The sequence below is a fragment of the Penaeus monodon genome, chromosome 23, assembly GCF_015228065.2.
Source record: "Penaeus monodon isolate SGIC_2016 chromosome 23, NSTDA_Pmon_1, whole genome shotgun sequence".
NCBI classification, from domain to species: domain Eukaryota; kingdom Metazoa; phylum Arthropoda; class Malacostraca; order Decapoda; family Penaeidae; genus Penaeus; species Penaeus monodon.
Window position 1 is genome coordinate 1,031,324 of NC_051408.1, and position 581 is coordinate 1,031,904.

A 581-nucleotide genomic window follows, 5' to 3' on the forward strand; every position below is an offset into this window, starting at 1 on the left:
CGCAAAGATCCTGACAATGGAGAGGGAGATAAACAGGAAAAGACAGAGAAGGAGAGAATGAGGCCGTAATAGGGTTGCGGAACACGGAGAGCGAAGGAGGAAGAAGACAGAAGAGGAAAGAGTAAAACACTTGAAGAAAGAGAAGCTAGGCAAGGTAAAGAAAATGGAGAGAGAGAGAGAGAGAGAATAGCGATGAAGATGAAAGGTTGAAGGAAAAGAAAAAAAAGAGATAATGAGAGAAAAGGAATACTTATACATTCATATGTCAAGGAAGAGAGAGAAAGGAAAACAGAGAAAGAGGGATAGAGGAATGAGAGACTGAGAAAGAGGAGAGGAAAAATGAAGTGGTAACCAATGGTTGGAAGCGCCAGTAAACAGAAGAATCAACAGGGGTGAAATAAATAAAACTGGAGAAGGAAAACGAACAAACAGAGTGACAGAGAAGAGAAAAAATAGTAAACTGCGGTCTGTGAATTTCGCTCCACCACTTGAGTCGCGGTGAGAGCGCCCAAAATTCCAAATTCCGAAACATCTTTTAAACTTTTTACGCAAAATGGAACCAGCTGTTCGTCATTATCCCG